Source organism: Castor canadensis, chromosome 6, assembly GCF_047511655.1.
Source record: "Castor canadensis chromosome 6, mCasCan1.hap1v2, whole genome shotgun sequence".
NCBI classification, from domain to species: domain Eukaryota; kingdom Metazoa; phylum Chordata; class Mammalia; order Rodentia; family Castoridae; genus Castor; species Castor canadensis.
The window spans coordinates 118,594,271-118,619,025 of NC_133391.1; the positions used below are offsets into that span (position 1 = coordinate 118,594,271).

The 24,755-nt window shown below is 45.4% G+C and overlaps 1 pseudogene; it reads right to left on the reverse strand.

Annotated features, from left to right (window-relative positions):
* Positions 1-3,446: 3,446 nt before the first annotated feature.
* LOC141423959 (thyroid transcription factor 1-associated protein 26 pseudogene) lies at positions 3,447-4,101 on the reverse strand (annotated as a pseudogene).
* Between the last annotated feature and the right edge of the window lie 20,654 nt (positions 4,102-24,755).

A 24,755-nucleotide genomic window follows, 5' to 3' on the forward strand; every position in this document is an offset into this window, starting at 1 on the left:
GTTTCAGTAAGCTTTTCAGGATGCAGGTGTAGTTCAGTTGTTTTCTCATCAAAGGTAGGGAGAGAGAAAGAAAAAGAGTCTGGAGACAGTTCTGTGAATGGCTATCTGCGGCTGTGGCTTGCCTGCCCGCTGCTGTCAGCCTCCTGTTGCTGGAGGCGTTATTTATGCACATCTCAGGGGTGAGCTTAACACTCACCTGGCCCTGCGGGCTTTCTTTTCTCAGAGTTCTCCTGTGTGCGAGCCACTGCTACAAGCTTTCCCCTTTCCAAGCACACTGGGGAAGGTGACACTGCACCCGCTTTCTCTGGCCTGCGTGTTTATTTATAGTTCATGTGGGAAGTGGGTCTTCCCCCCTCTCCTGTGGAGTTTTCCTCCCACTGCCACTTTCACAAGCTTTCCTGCTCCTGATTACTGGGCGGTGCTGCTGCTCCTGCCAGCCAGTGTGTTTGTTTACAGCTCACATGGGAGGTGGTCTTCCCCCCTCTCCTGTGGAGTTTTCCTCCCTCCGCCACTCTCACAAGCTTTCCCACTCCTGGTTGCTGGGCATGCGCCCCTGCTCCCGCTGGAGCCTCTCTGGCCAGGCCCGGCTTACTTACAGTTCCAGGAAGGATTTCCCTCCCCCTCTCTTCAGAGCTCAGGGCACACCCCCCCCCTTCAGAGCTCAGGGCACCCAACCCTCTTTGCCACATGTCTTTATTGTTCTTATTGCTTATTACTCAGTTTCTCTTTTTTCCCCAGGTGAGGGTCGGTCTGTCCAGGGGGCTATGCTGATCTGGCCCAGGGTTGTCTGTGGGAGTACCGCGTACTGCTTAGCTCACTTTGTCTGCGTCTTCCCAAGCCGTCTGGGCCCAGGGGTCTGGCAGCCCAGGGGCCTTCCTGGTTTCTCCGTTTAACGTGAAGTGGAGATTCTCTGAGCCAGCTGGAGGTGTGGAGGGGTCAAAGTTTTACCTCTTCTCAGTGGTTTTGCCTGCAAGGTGTGTCTCCAGTGTCTCTCCAAGAGTTCACTATTGGAGGCACACTTTCTGCTTCCTCCCTCTGGCCACCATCTTGGAATTCCTCCTCTCTGCCAATTTTTATGGCAAAAGTCCTTGAAGAATTGACTACCGTCCTCCCAGTTCCTTCCCTCTGATTCTGTTTGAAACAAAGAATTCCTTAGGTTTTCACCTGCACCACTACTCTCACCCCTCCTCACCAAGTGCTCCAAATGGCTCATTTCAATGGACTTGTACTTGCTCTCCCTTCAACATTTAAACATAAGCAACCACTCCCTCCTTCTTGGCACCCTTTCCTCAGTTGGCATTCAGAACACCTCATCCTTGTGCTTTCCTCCCGCATCACCTCAGTCACTTTAGCAGGTTGGAGACCACCAGCTCTCCACTCTTCATCTGCTTCTTTATTTATTTTCATTCCTCCCTATTCTCAGTTAGTGACAAATGTTTTTACATGCTCCCAATATGCAACAATTGCCAGCTTTCCAATTCCAGCCCATCGCTCCCTGTGCCCTAGACATGGATCCAACTGTCCATAGGTCATCCACTTGGATAGCCAATAGAAACCTGCAATTTAACATGCCCGAAACAGGACTCCCAGCCTTTTCCCACATATTTTACCCCAGGTTTTCCCATTCAGATTATAGCAATAGCATCCTTTTAGTAACTCAGTCTCTAAGCGTCAATCTTCTCTCCTATACTCCACAGCCTGCCCATCAGGAAATTCTGTTGGCTGTACTCTCAAAATGTATTTAAAATCTGACCGCTTATCACTAGTTCCACTACTACTGTCCTGCTCTATGCTTCTGTCTCCTCCCTGGATCCTGGTAATAGCCTCATGACTGGTCTACCTGTTTCACTTGCCCTTCTGCAGTCTAGAGAGCATTTAAAGTAAGTTGAAGTATGCCTTTCCTTTATTCCACCCTCCACAGGCCGGCAGGCAGAAGGCTCATAGCACCTCACTCTTTCCCCCTCCCTACCTCCATTCCATCTCTGGCCTCATCTCCTACTTCTCCATCACTCCACCCTAGCCACCCCAGCCTACTCTGCACCTCCAACACCCAGAGCTATGGCTCCTCTGTCTGTGGTTTCCTTCTGCAGTTATCTGCAAATGTCCTCTTCTCTTGTAAAACTTGTGAGTATTCCCCCTGCCACCACCACACTGCTAATCACCAAACCCTGCTTTTATTTATCCATGCTATGGTTTGAGTGTAGCCCCCCACACACATTCGTGTATCGGAACCTAATCCACAAATTCATATATTAATGCTATTTGGGAACTGGAGTCTTTGAGAGGTAATTAGGATTAGATGAGGTTACAAGGGTGAGACCCTCATGAAGGCATTAGTGGCCTTGTAGGAACAGGAAGAGACCTGAGCTAGCACACACTGCTCTGTCTTGCCATGTAAGGCCCTCTGTCGTGTTATAATGCAACCAGAAGCCTTACCAGATGCCTGCACCATGTTCCTGGCTTTCCCAACCTTCAGAACTGTGAACCCAATAAACTTCAATAAATTGTCTGGTCTCAGGTATTTTGTTATAACAACACAAAGACTAAGACAATTCATATGACATTCATATCCCTTTAACATCTACAATTCAGTGGGTTTTTCATGTATCCATTGAGTTGTACAGTTATCACTACAATACGATGTTTATACGATGTTTTATTGTTTTTAGAACACTTTATTATTCTAAAAAGAAACCCCATTTTAACCAATCACTCCCCATTTCTCTCATACACTCCTCTCCCAACCCTAGGCAAACATTTCAGTTATTTTCATTCCAAATAATGCCACAATGACTGTGAGAGTACAGACTTCTCTTTGATATACTAGTTTCAATTCTTTTAAGTGTATACCCAGAAATGGGGCTGCTGGGTCTTATGGTAATTGTATTGCTGGGTTTTTGAGGATCCTCCATATTGCTTCCTACAGTGTCTGTATTAATTTACAAAATGCAGAGTATACAAGGGTTCCCTTCTTGCCACATCCCATCACACTCTCTTTCACCTCTTTTTTATTTGTTTGTTTGAGACAGAGTCATACTCTGTAGCACAAGCTGATCTTGAACTTTTTTTTTCCAAAACATTTTATTCCATACAAATATCATATGGTACAAAGGTATTACGTTCTTGAGCCTATTTTCCAAATAGAAGGTTCTTTCAGTTCTTCAGGCTAACCTCCCTTCAGAGGTAAATAAGATGCAAGTCATACTATATAGTACATGAATACAATTATACAATCTTTGTTTTTTTGCAGTACTGGGGTTTGAACTCAGGGCCTCATGCTTCCTGGACAGGTTCTACCATTTAGGCCACTCTGCCAGCCCTAGAAACTTTTCTTTTACAAGAACAAAAACTTTGTTTTAGCTTAGCAATCCAGGTTATGTAAAGAAATTTACTTCATTGTTAGGAGGCACCCTTTACACATACAAAAGATCCCAATGGCAGATATTTTAACCCTTAATAAATGGATGATTTATTTTTTCTTATATTTTTTGAAGGAGATATTCTATTTGTAAATTCAAGTTTGATTGACCTTTTTTAGTCTTTTTGCTCAATATTTTGAACACTTCCATTTTTTTCTTTTTGTTAGAACCTTTGAGTTTCTTCTCCCTCATTTCCTCCTCTTAAATTCTTGTTTCTTGGCAGTGTGCTTAGTTTAGCTTGTACCTGGTCATATTCTTCGTGTGCTTTTTGATTTGATTTGATTTGATTCCCTTTTTTATTTTTCTTTGGAATAGTCATGAATTTACTCTCTTGCTACATTGTTCTTCTGACTGAGGCTGGTGAATAGCACACTGGTCTTCAGACAAAGTCTGTTTCATGCTACACTGTTCTTCAGGCAAAGGATGGTCAACTTGGATTAGTTGCTTCCTGAGTCTTTCTCCTTCAACTAAATTGAGATGTTTCAGGTAATCTGTGAAGTTAGATTACTGTGATGTTTGAACCTTCTTTTTTTCCACTGTAATTTCTTGTAGTTTTCTACAAAATTCAAAGCCTTGTCCCTTGCCAGGGCTCCCCACTGAAGGCTTGCAAATGGTAAGGCCACCAGGTCCTCTGTCTCACATTCCTATTCCTAAATCCAAAGGAAAAACCCCTTACAACCATCCTAACCTCCCATGCATGGCCTCCCTGCCACCTTCACTGCTGCCATTGTGAACCTAGTCTCCAACTCTTGATTCTCTGGCCTCACCTTCTGGAGTGCTGGAATTACAGGTGTGTACCATTATGACTGGCTTCTTTCATCTTTTTGATAATACTCAATCTAACTATGATAACATGATATCTCATTGTGGTTTTAACTTTCATTTCTCTGATGATTAAAGATGTTAAGCACTTTTTTATATATCTGTTGGCCATTCACTTGTATGTCATCTTTGGTAGTCTGCATATGTCTACTCAGGTCTTTGCTTATTTTTAATTAGTGTATCTTCCTTCTTAGCATTGAATACTTTGCATTCATTGTATATTTTCACAGTTCATGGGCTATCTCTTCACTGTATCACTTGTTTTCTTTGCTGTGCAGAAGCTTTCAGTTTGATGTAATTCCACTTCTATGTTTTTGTTTTCGTTGTCTGTGACATTCAAAAATTTAAATAAATAGATCAAGATTACAAAAGCCCTGTGCCCCTTAGTGATAATATAAGGTTAAAAAAAGAAAAATGCAAAACTACATATTAGCCAGCTACTAGAAGACTCAGGGCCAAAGATTTCCTAGCAGTGTAAAACAAAAAGCCATAGCTGATTGCTTCCTACAGGGCCCATCAGAGCTCATTAACTACAAAAGAAGCAGAAAAATCAATCAAGGAACCTGTTTACCCTTCCAGAAGCCAGCAAACAAAATGGACTGCCAACTTGGCACCACGTTTTGTTATAACTTGGGCAGGTTCATGGGCAGTCATACTGGGTTTTAGAGTGGCTAGAGCCCAAAGGAAAAAATAAACAGGGAGGGGATGGAGGGGCACTAACAGCCTAGAGGCTTGATGTCCTGTTGTATTTCAGTGAACCCAGAAGCAGATGGTTGGTCCAAGGGCCCAATCCTGTATGGAGAGTGGCTATCAAGTGAGACATTTAGATCTCTCCATAGCCAGTCATTGCCAGCAGAATCATGGCCATTGGCCAGAGTAACTTCCCGCCTCTGCACTGCTCCCAGAGGAATGACCAAAACCAAGCAAGATGTCAGAGCAGGCAAATGTGCAAAGGCTGGGTACCAGTCCAGGGGGTGGGGAGGGAGGATGAAGGTGATGGCTAAGAAGTCTAGCTGTGGAAATTGACCCTGATATAGTGTAGTGTAAGTTACATGGGGGTGGGGGGGGAGAGAAGTTGACAGAGACAACACTGTTATCAGTTTCACATATGTGGCTTTTTAAAAATGCTTTTTCCCCCCAAGGGGGGATGACTACGTAGTCCCTTCAGTACTTTTTGAGCCTCTATAAGGTGTTTGTCGCCTCTGTCCAAATTTTGCATTTCCCACTGCACAGGACCCTCCAGAGTCCCCAATAATCCTTTGCAATTTTTAATTGGACCCAATTCCCTAAATCAAGAAGACCTTTCCCAGTGCACACAGTCTTCCTACATCTGATTAAGCAAGCACAAGCCTCCCAACACTTGCTTTCTGTCATTTGAGCGGCCCCTGGCCATGCCCAGGGCAAAACCGTAAGATCCAGGAAACAGCTGAACTCTGCCCATAGCATTTTTAACACTGTGGCTTTCCCTCTGACTCCTCTGACATTTGGGGGGTGGGGGCGCAAGAAAAATCATTCTTCTTTTTTCCTTGTTATCCCACCCTGTCACCTCCGTTTTCTACAAAGCACATGTACGTTTAGGGGGAAAAAGTCATCTGCGGTATGTTTTCTCGACCAAAGCTTTTTTTGGGGGGTAGGGGGGTCTAGGAAGGGGTACCAGCAGCAGGAGCACCTACAAAAACAATCCTCACCAGGTACTGAAGAGGAGTATCTTAGCAAAGAAAGCGATCTGCAGCTCTGGGGAGGCCAAGCCTCTCACTGTGGGCAGTCCTGAGCGTGATGGGGTGGAGGGATGAAGGGAGAAGAGATGAAGATGGGGGCAGGGCAGGAGGAGGGGGAGGAGGGGTCCCGAGCAATTCAATGGCGCTTTGATTTAACAACTCCAAACCCTTTGAAAACATTTTGCCAAGAAAAGCTTGCCATCAACACGTATAATCTCTTATCAGAGGCCCCTGAAAGCCCGGGCCTCGGGGTTAATTCCCCCATCGCAATGAGTTTGAATCAGCTCTAAACCCGCGGTGACATGAAAGCGCGGGAGCCTCGGGCCGCACACAACCCACTGAGATCCGCCGACCAGGGAGGATTACGGGGCCTGTTCCGCGGCGGGCTCGCCGGCGGGACGGGCAGGCTCAAAAGAAAAAGAATAATTAGGGATAATTGCTTGTGTCCAAACACAAGCATTAAGGCCCCCTGTTCCCCTTTGGGACTTTGTGAGCCAGAATGAAAGAGACACCCCCTGTTTTGACAGCTGGACCAGCGGCCTGGATCCGTGACCGAGGGAGGAAGCGCTCCCGGTTGCTGGGAACGAGGCCGAGCCTGGCCGCGGGTGGGCAGGGGACCCGCCGGGCCCCACGCGGGCGGAGCCACGCGCAGAACCCGCTTCCGCGATCAGCCCTCCCCGCGCTGGGGAAAGTGCGGCGGTGTCCGCGCGCAGCGCCTGCGACCTGGAAAGCCACCTGCAGACCCGGCCCTGGTGCCGGCATTGGGTAGCCAGGCCAGTGCCCCGCGCGACGCAGCCTGACCGCCGAAGGTGGCACAGAAACCTGGACCTCCCCACCCATGAGCTGCCTAAAGGGGCGGGGGGCACCGCAGAGCCGGGGACATTGCACTACTCAAGTTTACGCACCCAGCCGCCTACGGGCTACAGTTTCACCAAATGGGACTATCTGATCCCACCTCGCTTGGCGTGGGGAGGCCTGCGCCACATTTGGAGACACCCAGTCCCGGGGTGGTCTCAGCCACATCCGGCTGCGCCCTTAAAGCTGAGGCCCAGTAGGAGGCCTCCCTCCCTTAGACGCTGGGTCTAATGGGAGCATTGAACGCAAATAGAGAACCCAGTTAACTGACCACACCCACTGGATCAGGGTTCTGCAGCACCGCCCGAAATCCCGAAGCAAGGTCGTTGTTGGGTTCCGGGCCAGGGCAGTCTGTACAGGCCAAGGCCTCCGATCCCCGGGGAGTGAGCTGTCAGTCTGGCTAGTTTGCCCTTTAAGATGTCAGAGTGCCCGAGGAGGTGAAGCCAGGCCTGGAGAGATCCTTGAAGGAGGACCGGGGTGATGGGGAGGGGGCAAAGGTGGCTAGTGTCGCGGGATGCCAGGTCCTAAGGAGGAGAGGTGAAGAAAGGAGGAAACCTGAAGACGATACAGTCTGCGAGACCACCCTGAACCCCTGGACCACACAGGCCGCAGCTGGGAACTATGGAGTCTGAGGCCAGTGTGGCCAACGGGCCAGATAGTCTGGAAGTGCGGAGTGGATCTTCCAGAAGGCTGACCTGGCAGGACATGGCTGACCACGTCGGCCGCTGGCGGCCGGCAGCCCCGGGCCGGCCGGCAGAGTCCACGTCCCGCACCCCACCCCCCTCCAGCTCAGATGCTCCGCCAGCGCTCCAAACACAGATCAGATGCCGGGCTGGAGGATGAGTGGGGAAGCGGCGCGGCGGACACGCGGACATGAGTGATTAATTAACGGGAAACCACATCCGACAAGAAAAGAGTTTTCTGAAAGGAGCCGAGTCCGAGAGGAGCTCCCGATGCTGCAGCTGCGGCCCAGACGGATCCGCCAGCTGACGCCGGGTCCTCCCCGCGCATCCAGGAAGCGCACTGCGGCCTGCTGGCCTGCCTGAGGGACCTGACTTTTCGGATTTAAATAAAGCTCCAGGTTGAGAGTTCTCCTAGCCCCGCTTGGCAATGGGCTGATAGGTGGCTAGGAACTTCTCTGGAGCTCGCAGTGGTCCGCTGGCTGTAGCTACCTGGGTCCTGCCCACCGCACCACTCCGCCACGCAGTGACATTGCTTGGTGGTGGTGTGGGGGGAGGGAGGGTTGTCATTTAAACTCAGCTGAGTTTCTGAAACTATCCTGCGCAGAAATCCGAGTTAGTGAGTCAAGTAAAGCCAAGTTGGTCTAGCCAGACATGAGTATGGTAGAGACAAAGTTGTTTTGTTTGTGGGGTGTGTGTTTGTGTGTGTGTGTGTGTATGTAGGTACTGGGGATTAAACTCAGGACCTACACTTTGAGCCACTCCACTAAGCCCTTTTTTGTGATGGATTTTTTAGAGCTAGGGTCTCGCGAACTATTTGCCCTGACTGGCTTCGAACCGCGATCCTTCTGATCTTTGCCTCCTCAGTAGCTAGGAAACTGCGCCCAGCTGAAACAAAGTTTTAAGGTTCATAGTTTCAGATTCAGACGAATGCACCGCATGCCCACATTTTTCTCTCCTTGGTCCCCTCAGGAAGGTTCGGGGAAGGCAGCACTGTCTTCAAGTAGAGAGTGATATTTACCAAAGATCTCTCTCTTTTCGTTTTTCTTTTAGTTGCCAGTGTTTATTAAAATACCCTAGACCTCTCCAGGGTTAAAATTCAAAAGATATATAACTGTAGATTTTTAATTTGTTTTGGTTTTTGTTTGTTTTTTAAATTATAGGCTTCTACTAATTTTCTTGAGAAGAGTTAGGAAGATTCTAAATAAGAACAAATATTGTTTCTAAATTAAAAACGGTATTGTTTGTCTGTCATATAAGGATGATCCGTTCCACCTCCCTCCAGGGAGTATAGAATTCAGGAAATTATGAATTGTGTGTTTTCAAAGTATGGAGCTGTTTCCTTGCAGAAGAATGGGTGGTGCCATCTGAATCTTGTGACTGCATCACGCTTCTCAGGTTGGGCTGAGGTTTAGAAGCAATCAAGTCTTTATTTATTTGTTCTGGAAGGCAGGGGGTGGGAAGGAGAATATTCTGATGACAGCCAAGGGGACCCTCTTGCCCCTTTCTCCTCATTCCGCAACCCTCCCTCTTCTCTCTCCAACCGCCTTAATCAGGCTGCCCTAAAGACAGAGCTTTGGTTTGGGGTTTGGGTTTTGTTTTGTTTCTGAGATTTAATACTGCATATATTTCATCACGCCACACTGGTTTCTACAACATATAAAAGCCATGAAATTTAACATTCAATTTCAGAGTTTTGGCCAAGACATGAAATTATTATGCGGGGGAGGAGAGGTGCTTAAGTGAGAATTTCCATAGAATCTATACCACATAAGGATCATAGTATTTTTGCTGAAGCTGCTATGTGGGCCTATTCTCATGATAGGCTCAATCTAGGGGAGAGAATCCCAAAAAGGAGGTGTGAAAATGATGCAAGAAGTCTGAATCCGTGCCCTGCAAAAGTCAGTTTGGAGTCCCGGGGCTCCATAATTACGCCTTCAGGCCGCACCCCAAACAGACTGGTCTCCAAAGAGCGCCCTGCAGTGGGGCGCTGGCGAGGCAGCGGGCGCGTGGGATGTGGGTCTGAGCACAGACAATGCGCGGGGTGGGGTGTGTGATGCTCTTTCAAATAGAGATCACTCAATTCGGAATCCAAAATTGCTAGCTTCCCCTTAGGGCCTTGGCAAAAGTAGTGTATGTGAAGCTTAGCTTCGTGAGTTTCATGATAGATTCGCTTGGGGTTGTAAAAATAGATCAAATTGTGGGGGTCTTTTTGTTTGTTTTTTGAGACAATTCTCGCGATGTAGCTCAGCCTGGCCTCCGACCTGCGTCCTCCTGCCTCAGCCTCCTGAGTGCTGGGATTACACAAGTGCACCACCATGCCTGGCTTAGAAATTACATCGATTTTGCCCTGTAAATCTGTGCTACGGCAGCCATTAGACTGCTCTGGCGGGCGGTAGGAGCCGGGTATTTATACGAGGCGTGGAGTCCGCGAGGACGCGGCACTTCTGTGTCCAGGAGCGCTCGGTGTAATTACTGACAATCCGGAGGCGTTCGTGGCTTTCTGAGGAGCTGCCCTTCTGGGTCTGGTGAGGAGACCCAGGCGTGAGTTCCTCCAGCCAGGAGTCTGGCTGCGGCCGGATCCCGGCCTCTCCCGCCTCTGCGCTCTGCCCCGCAGCCCGGGAGATCTGGGCCCACCTACCCAGCCCCAGGACTGTGGCTGCGCCCAGCTCGGGTCCCGCCCCAAGTGGTGGCGCTGGTGTCCTCACGAGTTCTGGCACCACCAACTCCAGATCCTCCCGCGGTAGCGTTCCCCCTCCAGGACGCCTGTCTCTGGGCTCCTGTGGCAGGGCTGGCCCGAGGTTTGGGAACAAAGCAGCAAATAGGATCTCCCCCCTTCCAGCAGACCCCTAACGCAAACCCTCCTAGGAGCTGGGCTGGCAGGGAGGTCGCAGGCAGTTGCCTGGCCTGACCAAAAGGAGTGACTTCACATTTTTGAGCAAATTTCAAGTTCCTCGGCTTCCCCAAAAAACTCAACTTTGACTATAAGGAGCAGTTCAAAGTTCGGATGGAAAAAGCTGAAAGATGTCTTCTGCTCCGGGGTCTCCCTCTTTCTCCCCATCCTTTTCTGTTGTTTGCACTCCTGTGGCAGGAACATTTGGAATATGTTATAATAAATGACAATAAAATCTGTAATACAAAAGAAATGCAGATATTTTTTACCAGCGTCCCTGTGCAGTGCGTATGCATATATAGGTATTGATGTATATCTACATCAATACATGTTATCTATGTGGATAGAGATAGATATGTATTTATGGAGTATATTCTGTAAACTTACATTCCAAAACTCTGCAAAAATACATCTTTATATCGTGACCACAAATGCTTACCTTGAGCATGCATGGTCTTCTTTGGTTGGCTGGTTGATTAGTTTTGCTATTTTCTTTTCATTTTTATTTAGCGGCTCCAAAACAAGAGCGAACACTTGTTTGAACTCGGGACCTCAAGCTTGATAGGCAGGTACTCTACCACTGGACCTGTGCCCACCCCTCAACCACCACCTTTTTGGTTTAGTTAGTTTTTGCATAGGCTCTCAGGATTTTTTGCCCTGGCAGGCCTGGGCTGGGATCTTCCCACCTATGCCTCTCCCATAACAGGGATCATAGATACATGTTTACCACCACACCCAGAGTATTGCTTGAGATGAGGTCTTGATGATAACTTTTTTGCCCAGGCTGGCCTGGAACTACAATCCTCCTGATCTCCATCTCCCCACAGGTGGTCTCTTAAAACACCAACTAAAATGCTGTTTTTATTTTTATTTAGGATGTCCAACACAAAAGCAAAACTTTCCTTGTAGAAAGAAGCCACTCTACAAGTGAAAAGATGACCTGCAGAAATTGTATTTACAAGGGACTGTTTAAAATTCATTCCTGCCTCTAATGGAACCTCAGGGCATGGGAGTTTCCGCTTCTCCAAGGGGCCTCTAGGCAGAGCCAGCTCTTGGCACCAACAACATTGCCTGATGCCGTAAAACACTAATTCTGGACAGATTTACACAGAACAGAAGCTCTCATTTCACCCTTTGGATTCCAGCCAAGCAGCTTTGGGGAACTTTCTATGTTCCAGACCCCCTGAGTGTTTTTCCAGGTTGTGTGATAGAGCCCCAGCCTAGAGCAGCTCAGCCAAAAAGTCACGACATTATCAGACACAGAATGAGACCGTGTCAACAGGGGTGTTTCTCAGTGTGTCCACATTGCGGGGCAAAGACGTTTTATATTAAACATGCGACTGCCCTGACACTGATGAAGCTGTGGCTTTCTATATGATAAAGTAACAATTTGGAGAGGAGTTTTACATGTCAGAAAGATAGATTGTTTTCTTTGTAGTCCTTTACTTGAAAATGAGTTCATGGTTGTTTTACTTTTTTCTACACAATATTTTTGTAAGGATGAAAGTTAATAAAGAAGATATTGGGGACCACCTGCCCATATACCATTTGAATGAAACTAACTTTTTTCCATTGAAATAGGCATGGGTTTTTCTCTAGTTTAAAATAAATGGTTACTACTTACATGGGTGGATTTCTCTACTTCTAAAATAAAGTAAGTTGTGTTTTCCCCCAAATGAAACTTGAGAATTTTTTTAACTGGACTGTCAGCAATATCTCCTGGCATTTAAATACTGATTTGAATGTGGGGGTGGCTTTCTTCCACTAGGTCTTGGATGTACTGGTCACAGTTATATGGTCACGATACTCATAATTATTATCAGTAAATTCAGGGTATGCATTGTGAGAAAAGTTGCTAGTGTAGGGCTGGAGCTGTGGCTCAAGCATTGGAACTCCTGCTTAGCAAGCACAAAGACCTGAGTAGCATTAAAAAAAAAAAAAAGATGCAATTCCAATACATACTCACATTGTGCATAAAAGCAAAGGCATTTTGTATTATCCATTAGGACTAGTCTGAGCACCATTCTTCCTAGTGCTAACCTATTCATAGCTAGTAAGATAATCAAGGGCATTTTTCCACATTTTTGATGTCTATGTCATGATGCAACCATGGCCTGTAGCAATACTTTTGCAGTGTCCTCCAAAGCATCTCAAAAGCATGAAAGTGAAGGTGCCCCGATAGCTCTTTTCCCCCTGTAGGCCCTTCTTGTGGAGAATAGTGAGCAGACAATGTACTGAATTAAACAAATATTTAACTTGTTCCATGTCCAAGGCAAATCAGCTTTCAGGCCAACATGTGGGCTCCAGTTCAAGGTCAGAATACATGACTAAGGTCAGGTCAGAGAATGAATGAGGTGTATGGTCACTGTGGAAGGCTCTGGCTGGGCCAGGCAGACTCTGGGTCACCTACCTTCCCAAGGATTGTGGAAGGACTGATTTCACTTTATTCCAGAACTCATCTCAGGTTAGAACTCTCCAAGGTGAGCCCAACATGGCTTCTCTAGACTCCAAAGATAACTTCTCACTTGGAGAAATTATTACCAGAGTTCAAGGTCAAAGACCTGACTCTGGGGGTCCCAATAGACCAGATTTGGCCACCTGCCACTTCGAGAATCCAATCAGAGAGAGACAAGTGGGAGTGAAATAAGAAAGGAATTTATTCAGTGTGGCATGCTGGGAAGGACCAGGGGGACCAGCGTCCTCAGCCCTGACTTAGAAACGATGACAAGATCTTTGGGGTTACACAGAAAAGGAGCAAGAGCTGGAACAAGAAGTAAGCATAATCAAGCAGTCTTGAGGAAACTGTGGCCTGGTTGATCCTTGTCCCAGGTCTGGTTCTGCAGGGTGTTACTGGCTCTGGGGAAATACTGCTTGAGGGGGGTAATTCTGTTCTCATATTGAAAGATTGCTTGCTTCCTGTCACAGGATGTAGGCCTGCAAGGCTCAGTTTCTGGAATTTGAGATAATCTGAAAAGGCTGAGAGAGAACAGGACAGAGAAGCAAAGTGGAGTCAGTCAGGACAGTGACCAGGTCCCCTCAGGGGGAGCAAAGGACAATTTCAAAGGAGTGTCTGTTATACTATGACTTATTGATTTTGTGTTCTCTTTTATCTGATAAGCTCTCAATGTGTCTCATAAACCACCTAAATTATTTAGGTTCCTGAGAAGAAGTTCCCTTGGCTAGGGTCTTTGGGTCTTCGAATGACTGAACTATCTGCATGTGTGCTGTGATGCAGTGCTTAGAACAGGGCTAGCCCAAGTTCACATGTGTTGTAAATATAAACTACATGCTGGAATTTGAAGCCTGTCTTAGTCTTTTGGACTGCTATAACAAATTACCATAGACGGCTGCCTTAAGCAACAAACATTTATTTCTCACAGTTCTGGAAGATGGAAGTCTAAGGTTAGAGTGCCCACATGACCAAGGTATTAGTTATGCCTGTTTATGTTCTCCTCCCATGGCCATTCCCTGGGTAAGCAGGGAAGAGAAAGAGAGAGAAAAAGAGAGAGATCCCAAGTCTCCTCCTCCTCTTATAAGGGCTCCATCCTTCTGACTCTACCAAAACCTAATTGCCTTCAAAGGCCTCACTTCCAAATACCATCACATTGGAGACTGGGACTCAGCATATACATTTGAGGTAGAAGGACCCAAACACACAGTTTGTAGCAAACAGTATGAGTCATTTTGTATTGATTATATTATTATTTAATAAATAATACTGTGGAGTTGGATGCCAGTGACTCACACCTATAATCCTAGCAATTTGGGAGGCTAAGATTGGGAGGATCATGGTTTGAGGCCAGCCATGGCAATAGTTTGAGAAACCCATTTCCAAAATAATCAGAGCAAAGTGGATGTGTGGCTCAAGCAGTAGGGTGCCTGCTTTGCACCCTGAATTCAAACTCCAGTCCCATCACCAAAAAAAAAAAAAAAAAAATACTGTAGATACATTAGGTTAGTTAAAATATATTTGTAGTAGGAAGCCTCCAAGATAACCTCAATCTCCAGGCATTCATGCCACATGTAATTCTCTTCCCTAGAATGTAGGCTACACTTAGTAGCTCAATTTTAACAAATAGAATGTGGCAGAAGAGCTCAGATTGTAAAAAGACTGCAGCTTCCACCTTAAGTGTTCCCTCTTTCACTTAGCTCCACCCCCACCCCCCAAACCCTGACTGTCCAGCTTAGCCCCTTGTGTGCTGCTAAACCACAGGCACCTGTGAAATAACAAATGTGACGTAAGCCAGATTTGGGGCTAATTTGTTACACAGCAACAAATAACAAATGCATTATTTCTAAAATTAATTTCACCTGTTTCTTTTTAGTTTTTAAAATATGGCTACAAGAAAATCCTGAATGTCATGTATGGTTTACAGACTCTTTCCACTGGGCAGCACTGCTCTCTGCTCTCAGATGGAACCACAGCAATGAGGTTTAATTTGGGACTCTAGGGAGGTGGACACAAATTTATGATATAAAAAATGAAATATTTAGATATGAATCTTACAAAATATGTTGAAATCTATAATCTCTTGGTTAAACCAGCCTCTGGTATTTACATATTCAACAGTCGTGGATTGAGAGTTGAGAGTTACTGGATTCTCACGGTAGCCTCAGCTTGCTGGAAACTTCACCCAGAGAGAGCACTTTTGCTTTCAGGGTTGGAGATCAAACCCAGGACCTTGCACATGCTAGCAAGCGCTCTACCACTGTGCTACATTCCCAGCCCCAGACACTTCTGTTAATGTTTCGTTCTAATGTTTTATTATCCACAATGGCATGTGTCAGAGTCACTCACTACAGCAGAAGGATAGAGGCGTTGGTAACCACTGGTTCAGAGTTTCTTTTAATAATGAACTCAGTGTTTGCAGCTCTACTTCTCCAGAGTGGTCCTTTACCAACAGCAACCCAAGATGAAGACGCATTCTCCAGCACACTCCAACTGCTCCCTGCATCTCCCGGGGGTCCCCACAGCCCTCCCTGGAGCTGTGGCAGCACTGTCTTTCACCAGGCTGACATCTCAGAACTCCAGAGAACTGTGTTTTCACTTAGAAGTGTCTGCAACTACGTTTGAAGCTGGGAAGAAATGAAGGACTTAGCTTTCTATTTATTTGCATTTGCAGAACCACAGAGAAACAAGGTGATAATTAGAAAAGTCTTTTAGAAAACCATATTTTCTATTCAATTTTATTTGTCTAGTACACTGACAAGTTCTCATAAGTTTTCAATGTTAAACACATCAGTCTATAAGGTTTGACCAGAAAGCTGGGTCTCTTTTGCACTGGTTATTTATAGATTATCATGGAAGAGGACTCTATCACAAAAACGAACATTGTCTTGTGTACGTTTTTCCTGCATTTAATTAAGGAATTCTCTTCCTTACATGTCTTAAAAGCATTTCATTTTGACAATATAATTGCAGATGGAATGCACACAGCTTTGAAGGGGGATGACTTCTGTAGTAATATTTAAGAAAGAGCACACAGTCCACTAAAAGGCTACCATTTATACTTTAAGTCCCTTAAAAATGACCCTTGAAAAATGTTGCACAAAGCATTGAACATATCGGGTGACTGAGACAGGGGCAGAGACTATCACACAGGCTATCATTTCGTAAACGTTAATGGTTAGTGGCTGCTCTGAAATTTTGTATAAATTAAACATACTAACAGAAATTAGCATTATTTGGGCAGGTGCTATTTATTGTTTCATTCTATTTATTTCTATGAAGTCTTTAATTTTTCAAACCATGGTAACAGTATTTCAGTAGGTTTCAGATTTTCTTTGAGAGATGACATTTAGAAAACTATGAAACGAGAATGATCAGCCATGTCACTGACATTGAGATATCCATTACAAATCAGGGCTTGGTAGTAAGTGTCAATTGTCAAAATTGAGGATTTGATTTTCAGTGTTCTAAGTCAACACACTTTTTTTTCCTGAATCAAATCATTAGGACTCATTCAAGTACACAAAATAAATTGGTCAGTCATTTCAGATGATAGCTTTTCCAAGATTTGAAAACGATGGATTAAAGTGATGTGTGCATTCTTCTGTTTTCCAGACTGCTTCACAGAACTAAGCAAGCTGGCATTTAAAACAGGCTCATCTCATGCTTCTAATAACTTTAAGTCAAGTTATGAACAGCAAAGTATGTCAAAACATGCTTATTTAAATTAGTGGACAAGAAGTAAAAGATTAGAACTTCTAAAACCACACTAAACCCAGTTTTGTATGTTTAAAAAAAGATTAAAACTTCTAAATTTTTACTTTCATTTTACAACCAGTTTTCTTCGCATTTGCCTTTAATATTAAGCAATATTCACTTAAATCTTGGGCGCTCCCCCAAACACACATGTTTGCAGATACAACATAGAAATTTTTTAAAATAAAGAAAGTCATCATTTTGTCAGTGAAATCTATTGCTTTCTTCAGGGAATGATGATTTATATTACAAAGGTTTGGAGCATGGAATTTTTTATCTTCAGCTATTGGAATTCAAGCAAACTATTTCCAGGCCTCTTCCTCCTTCCTCCTTCTCCCCATTTCTTATCCATCTCATACCCTTCCCCAGACATACGCACTTTTATTTTTCTTCCCTAAAGTCATCATCCATAGTGCTCCCTTGTATATGGACCCTCAAAATTCAGGGATCTCTGAGCATCAGCAGACCTCTTCTGATTCCTCAGCTTTAGAGGAATCCAGCCACCTGGAAATAATTCTGCTCCTCTCACTCCATCGTCCCCCACAACTGCACACACACACACACACACACACACACACACACACACACCTCTTCTCCCTGTTGTCCACCAGGACTCCCCCAAAAGCCTACCAGCTGGACCCAGCTTCTGACAAGGAGCTCAAAGGACAAGGAGAGGAAAAGTGAGGACTTATCAGGACTTTATTAGCAGTAAAACCAATTTTTTCCCATCCCTCAGGCACACCCACATAATCCACTCATACCATCTATGCAAATATTTTTCTAATTCACAACCCCAACTCCTCCTCACAAACAGGTGCCTTTTTCGTGCCATCAGGATAAACTTATTTTGTGGCTTTGAAAAGGTGATGAGGGGCATAAGGGACCAGCAGGTCAGGCCCTCTTTGGTCATTTGCCTTGAGCCTCTGTGTGGACCCAGACCCTTCCTTTGTTTGCCATCCAGCATGTGACTCCTGTGGATGACAGACAAGGGTAGACTTGGAACAACATTATTTCAGAAGAATAATAACCAGGCATCATAAATTCCTTTTTTAATAGTTTATTGCAGGTTGTAGGCTATTGACAATGACTTTGTTTTATAGCAGGAGGGAAAATAGTTCCTTTTTGCTGCTAGTCTCTAAAACCACTTTAGAAGATTTTAGTACCCTCAGAGAAAAACCTAGCCTTTCATGAAATGAATCATAAATAGTTGTGTTAAAGTCACTGTTAAGTCGGAAGAGAGAGGAAAGGAAGAGAAAAAGAAACGTCTTTTTCAGATACAAAAGACATGCCCCTGGAGTCCCATTTGTGCAAATGACATTTTAAAGAAACTCTCAGGACTCTCCTTTCTTTCCTGTGTAATAAATGAGATTGAAGAAACAGCTAAAAAGCCTTTATATAAACATGTAGAGATGTGAAAATGAAATTGGAACGAAGAAAAGTGAGTTTCATTTCTTGTTCTGCACATCATTACCAATTTCTTTCTGTGAAAAACAGACATTAAATTTTCATTGAAAATCTAATATTTGGTTATAGTTTTGTAGCTTGACTTCAAATTATGAAGAATTTTTTTTTGCCATTGTCAGTTTTTGTGATTTTATACAACACACCAGTTCCTATGCTCAAGAAGGCCATCATGAAACAGAAAATGATTTTAGGAATGTTTCATGAAAAGGGGAGAGCTCATGAGACTATTTGCAAATTTTTCCTTTCCTTTATATATGTGTTGTTTTTCACTAGAAAAATATATAGCCCCTGAAAAAAAATTCTTAAAAAGTAGTTCTTATGAAACCCAGGGTTAGAACACTGTGAGTCAGGTACATATGTGGCTAATCATATTTTTGATATATCTCTCTGCTAATCATTAACTTTAAGTGCCATATAAGAATTTGTAATCCACCATAAATTATTTCACAGAAATAATTTAAGAGGAGTGCTGACTAATATGAAACACTCTAGTTTCCACCAGCGGTTGGCTGCCAAACATTGTAGGGGAAAAAAAAGTCCCAGATCTAAATTGACATAAATTATAGTGAATATAAATCTCCAGTGATCAAATGGTGGTAAGAGATTATTGCATTTAGAAGATAGGGAACAAACATATTAAACACCATGGAGTCTTTCCAGCTTTCTTTCTACAGATTAGGAAGCTGGATCTTTTTTAAAAAATCCCCTCAAAGCTTCTTAACTTCTTTGTTCAATGTCCCACTGTCAAATGTGCCACATCTCAAAGTATATTGTAATAGTTGGAGTTTATGAGCATAGAAAATAGAGGGGAAATGATTATGAGAGACTGCCTAAGCTCTATTTTTAAAATCCAAATTAGCGAATTAGCTTTTAAACTAAGACTTCTAACTTTTTTTCCAAATGTTCTTCTCAGTGTATACTTTTGCAAAAAAAAAAAAAAGAAGAAGAAGAAGAAGAAGTCAGAGTAATGCCAAGTGATAATTATCCAAATAATAGTTAGGAAGATTCCCCAGATTTTGTGCAAAGCTGGAAACATTTGAGTGGAAATAATGTTCACATTTATAAAAAAACAGCATCCCATGAGTGAAATCAGGCAGAATTGACCTGACAGGGGGTCAGAAACCAAAGACAGTGACATGTAGCCACTCAAACAGCAGAATTATTCAGGTAGGAATCCATAATTAGCTGAATTTTTGTTTTATTTTAAAGGATTACAATAAAGTGCAAAGGAAAAAAATAAGTCTGGTTTGAGAAAATTAATTCCCTTTTCAAATCTTCATCTTTTCCTTCAAGATGTATCAACAAAGAAAGACAATTACGTCAAAGAAAGTTTGGGGCCTCATTCTGAACACTGCCTTCTAAACATATTCTAGTGGCCTATTCGACATCCTGTAAGCCACAGACTGCAGCGTTCCTGCCACCCCAATCCTCAACATCTGCACACCAGCTTCTTGGGAGCAGAATGCAGACATGTGCATTTTAACATATTCCAAGAATGAAGTCTCAAGGGCAAACCTACCTTTCACCATATATGGTCACGGTGCAATTCTACCCAAGAACTCCATGCAGATATTTATGTAATCTTGCCATTCCCCGGCCCACCTCCAGGCTGGCAGAGCTTAAGGGAATGCTCTAGGGAGGCCTCTCCGACGTCAGGATTCTGCAGTGAGAGCGGTGCTGATGGACAAAGCTGAAAGGTTTTTTTGAGCAGGGATTAGACTATCAACATATGCGTTACATCAGAGGATTTTTTAAATCAATCTCTCTAAAAATATCAGTGGATAGAATGATTTGGAGTTATTAGACACACTAAGTGTTTTATTTGTGCTTAGGGTTTTTGTTTGGGGAGCAGTGATCTTGACTCATTTCTTTGAGGAATATTCCAGTCTCCTCTTGGATTCTAGGAACAGAAACGAAAATCTGTGGAATAAAGTGACTATGGGGTGGTATTTCATATGTGACTTTAAGTGACTTTGGACAACTGTCCAATGCAGTTAAACTAAAGAGGGGAAATACAGTTAGCAAGTAGAATTACAACAGTGGAATTCCAAAGGAAATACAGCGTTTAAGTGGCACTTAATATTTTTCTCATGAGTCTGATTTGCATAATTAAACCAGTATAAAATCAGCTTACTTGAATGCAGTGGCCATTTGAAGAACATAGAGCAGGCATAGCAATTAAGTCGAATAAGAAACCATAGTGTGGAGTAACAGAATGCTCACGGCTAGGAAGGAGAGGGTCGGAGGGCCAGGATTCTAATTCGGCTCTGTTTCTACTAGCTTTCTGACAGGTGAGGTCTCCTCCTCAACAAGAAAGCTGAGAATATTTGTCCTGCATACCTCAATGTTACTATGAAAATCAAGTAAGAGAACAAATATAAAATTGCTTTGAAAACTATTAAATACTACAGAAGTACACAATACAGTCACCATCACATTCTCAGCCATCACAGGGTGCTGTTTGCAGCCAGTGCTAAGGCTGCTCTCCCATAGGAAGAAAACTGTCAAAACAAGGCCACTGTGGCTCCTCGCTCAAGCTCTCTGGAAGGAGTCCTCTGGGCACTGAGAAAGGGCCTTCCTCCCTGACTCTATTGCCACTGCTCACATGGACGCTCCGGGATCAGAGTGTTCTCCAGGGATGGACTCAGCACACTTCAGGTTGTCACACAATGGCTGTCACTCTACAACTGGCTCTGCCTGGGCCCTTCCCAACACCTCCAGAAGCAGAATGTGCTTTGGAGAGCAGAGAAGCTGCAAGTGTCCACATTGCCCAGTGAATCCTGCCTCATCTGCTTGCTTACTCAGCTGCCCCTCCTGCAAAATATTCAAATGTACTCAATGAATTGTTACCTAGGTGTGGTTATAGCCCCAGGAGAGGAAAAGATCTTTAAAATGTTAATTGTCTAGCGTCTGGAGCTTAACATTCTGGACTCTAAGATAGTATTTAAGCCTATTTAGATTCTCTGTAAATTCTTTAAGGCTAATGCAGCATCTGAATGTGATTAATAACCTCTAATTATTTGTGGAAATGGTAGATGTGAGACCAGATTAAATCCACAGATAATCCCAAAATCTCATTTTTGCCAGCAATGCAGTTCTTTTCCCACCAGCTCTGGAAGTACCAACTACTAAGAAACCCAAAGCGGGCTCCAATTCCAAGCTTTTCTTTCTCCTGCCCACCCTCTGGTGGAGATGTTAATGAATTGCAGAATTTCCAAGGTGGGGGGGAAGCCAGTGGAAAGGAAAGTGGAAAGTTGGCAGCTGTGGCCAGTGCCCAGCTAGAAAAACAGACACTGAGTAACAGGAAGGCCAGAGTCCTGGAATAAAGGAGCCAACTGTATGCGCAGACTTTAGGAATCCTGGCGATAGTTTCTAGAGGAGCAGTGCCTTTCCATGCTTTCTTTGTTTGTTTAGGTGGTTGTTTTTTGTTTTGTTTGATGTTGGACTTAGCTTCTTCATGGAAAGGGTCCCTTTCTTCATGGAGCTGGAGCCTGGAGCCTACTCACCAGCCCCTAGCACAGACAGCATTCCAGCCTGGTTCACTTGCTCCCTTCCATTGAGACCTGGGATACTAACAGGATGAGGAAAGGAAGGGAAAGGCAAAGACTTTGCTTTCAGGACTACCCTGCAGATCCACTGGCCTTGCTGTAGTGTTGCCCCGTCTTAGGGCTTTTCATTTTTTCTGACTTGATAGTTTAGTAACATCGGAACAGCAGTTTCACAATTCTTTTGAGCCTAGGTCTAGTTTGAAGGAACATGAAACTTTTACATCATTTCTGAGGTTATTTGAAATTTCAAATGGAAATATCAGTGAAACAAATCAATGCATGTTATTTTAGAGCAAATGTTCTCCCCACCCCTCCCAAAAAAAACCCTGGAGAATATTTTGTTAAACAATTAAATGTCCATTCTTGGCAACAGCACACAAAGATGTTTACGGCCAGCCCTGTGGATTAGAACCTTTGGCGTCAGAATGATGTTAGGGTCAGAAAGAAGAAAGAGTAGGGATCTGGTGAAGAGTCCTCACTTCCTGGGGTGGAGTGACACACATGTGTGGAAGTCAGTTCCAAGAGGTGAAAATGCCTGTGTGCAAGCAACAGAAAAGGGAAGGTGTGCATCTAACAGAGAAAGTAGAACCTGCTCCTGCGTTCAAGCTTTGTGAACTGAGGAGTCAGCTCGGCACGTTTGATTTCTGTTCCAGCGATGTCCTTTCAGGCTCGCAGCCCCTGTGCGTCTCAGCATCTGCAAAATGGGGGTGCTGGCGGGCCCCTGGCTGCAGGACAGGTGTTCAGAGCCAGGGCAGGAGGGAAGGCCTGGGGAAAGCCGGGCTCCTCTCTTTCTAGGGCGGATGCCCTTCAGGGTTGGGGCTGCGTGTCCTCGGCGGCCCCTTCCAGGGCTCCGTTCGGGATCGCCGAGGGCGGCAGAGCCGGGGTGCCATCTGCGGGGCTGCTCCCCGGGATCTAGGGTTGCGGTCTCCCGGGCTGCAGGCGCCCGCAGCGCCCTCGGCTGCCCCGCGCACCACCAACAGCGGGGAGCGCGGCCTCAGTCCCTCTGCTGCCACCGTGCGGCCATCGCGGGAAACCGCGTGACCGCTCGCCCGCCTAGGTCACCCAGGGCCACCCCGCTGCCTCCTCCACGATGGGCATCTGAGTGAGCCCGGGGGCGCCACGCTTGGGCGGGACAGGAAAGGCGGCATTTTGAAGGGGACAGCGCTCATTCCGCTGGACGGGGACACCCTGGGATCTTCGAGAAGGTCCAGACAATCTGCAGCCCCTGCCAGGGTCCCTAATACCTGGTCATCTAGGGCCGCTTACCCTGAACGGTGAGGACCGCAACTGGAACCCCTCTTCCAGGCGTCCAGCCGGGCTTCGGGGACAATCCCGTGATTATCTGTTGTGAGTGGACCCTGGATCTGCAGTGTGGAGATGGGGACGGGGGCGGCTGGGGTTTAAGGCCATTGGCGTCACCAGCAGGCAGCCACTTTTGCAGCTCCACGTGTTTCTCCCTCTCGCTGCCTGTAGTGGCCCGCGGGGTGGCGGCGGGGGAGGGGAGGGGCGGGGGGTTACAAATGACTTCCATGAACATCCTGGTCGTACGTGGGTGCGTGGCCTTCCCTTAGCCAACCCAGCCCGCCAGAAAATGTGTTTCCTATCCGACATTTCTCACACAAGGACAAAATAGAATGTGTCTGAAAAGGATGAGCTTCCTGTCTGCCTCTAACCCCCCGCCACCCCCACCCCCCCACCCCGCGCTGTTCCCGGAGAAACAATGACCAGTTGGAGACCTATTTTCTTTCAGCTATCCCAGATTTCTGCTGGTTCAGTGCCCCGTGTCAGGTGAAAAATTATTCATGAGGCTCTGAGCAGAGAGCTGATAAGTTTTACTCCTTTTCCCTGGAAATTCCAACTGGTTTTAAATCACTCCCTGGTTGCCGGAGAGGGTCTGTGTTTTATGGGAGTGCTCCAGTGAGAGAGTATTTACTTTCCAAATCTGTTTCTCAGCTTCCAGCTCCTGAATAAATTATGCGCCCCTTCTCCTTACTGCCACTCCCCCTGCCCCCCTCAAGTGTGAACAGGGGAAAATATTTTTGGAAAATATGTTGGAACCAGCTCTGGGACTGATCAGTCACTTGCCACTCCTGGGACACCCATTTGCTACATGGTTAACTGAGAGATTTTAGATGTTTAATGAGATAAGCAGGGAACTGAACCCTTGACGTTTATTCTGGTCACAGACTTATCCTTCCATCACAGGATCACTTGACTAGTGTCACCATTTACTATCTTGAGTCTGGTTGTCTTCTCAGGAAAGAAGACATTAGAAGTCCCACTGAGAGAGCGGGTTAAAATACTCATGCTGAAAACATCTTGGAGTTTTTTAAGGATGGCCACTAGCCAGAGTTAGTGCTAACTGATGTCAGGCAGAGACCATAGACTTCTATTTGTTTTGTTCTTTGCAAAGAGGCTAGTGAGCAGAAAGGGGGAAATGGGCAGCTGAGAACCTCTGGTGAGCCAAGAGGCACTGTGTGTTACTGCCACGCTATGTCTGCAACACTGCTGGCCAGCCTTCCGTGTGAACAGGATGGGGCATGGTTGCATTGTCCATTTCCGTGCCTAACAGGAGGTGGCGTCCCCTTCTCTCCCCAGTCCCTAATATGCCACTAAAATCGCCATTTCCCGGGTTTATGCAATGTGTTGGAAGAGTTCGTTAAAGACTCCTCAGGGTGAGCTGGGTGTGGTGGTGCACATCTGTAATCCCAGCATTTGGGTGGCAGAGGCAGGAACATCACAAGTTTGAGGCCAGCCTTAATTACATGGTGAGATCCTGTCTCACCACTTTCAAAAGACTCAAAGGACTCAAGAGCAGTTTCTGGGGTCCTGACTTAGCACACTTCCATGACACTCTTCACAGGTACCTGAGCTGCAGGAGAATTCCTTGATTCTCCAGCTGGGCCTTCCCAGGCAAGGACAAGGACTCCATTACCCTTTCCTTATTTAAAGTTCTACTAAAACAACAACATTCACAGCAACAAAAAGTACAACAAACAAAAAACTTAAATCTATAAGAGCATAGACGTTTGGCATATGTACAAAGCACAGGCTCCTTACCCTAAAATAATGAAAGCCCATCACAGGTTTGGCAGATCCCGCTTCTGGTGGGACTTCTGACCTCAGAGTCCACATCACCACTGCTGCTGCA